This window comes from Delphinus delphis, chromosome 13 (assembly GCF_949987515.2).
Source record: "Delphinus delphis chromosome 13, mDelDel1.2, whole genome shotgun sequence".
NCBI lineage: Eukaryota > Metazoa > Chordata > Mammalia > Artiodactyla > Delphinidae > Delphinus > Delphinus delphis.
Genome location: NC_082695.1, coordinates 21995240 through 21995863, shown reverse-complemented (window position 1 = coordinate 21995863; position 624 = coordinate 21995240).

The window sequence follows — 624 nt, the reverse complement described above, 5'->3', positions numbered from 1 at the left end:
GCGTGCAAAGTGTGCTTCTTAAGAATGTCAGAACCTTCAAAATTCACCCGCGCCATATTGGGGAAAATGAGGGCTTGAGAAGTTCCTGAGGCTGTAAGCACAAGAAAATAGAACTTCTTCCAACATAATTTAATTATAAAAATCTGATGATGTAACACCCACCCACACCCACATCACAAACCAGAGTGACATCACAAATACTAGAGATAATGGTTCAAAACTGCATGAGAGGCAAAATCTAAACAAACAGCAATTTGCCCATACGTGACTGAGGCAGAGAAAGACAGGTGATAGAAATATTAAAACAAAACAAAAAACAGAGAAAAAGGAAAAGAAAATACATATTTCTTCCCCCTACTAAGCTAACTAAAATAAAATTTAAGGCAACCGAAATATGGTAAGGTGATTTTATTTTATTATAGATGACATTTCTTAGAAAGCCAGGTCTCTTTAAGTGTGTGATTCTAATCTATCCAAATTGTTCTCTTGTTCTTGGCTGGTCCCAAGAAATGGAGGCCAGCATCATTTACATTGTGCTTTTGCCTTTTTAGACCCCAGAGTATATTTCCCTGCTTAGCAGCTTTTCTTGGCTCATGGCAGTCTGGTTAGAAAGTGATTTCAGGG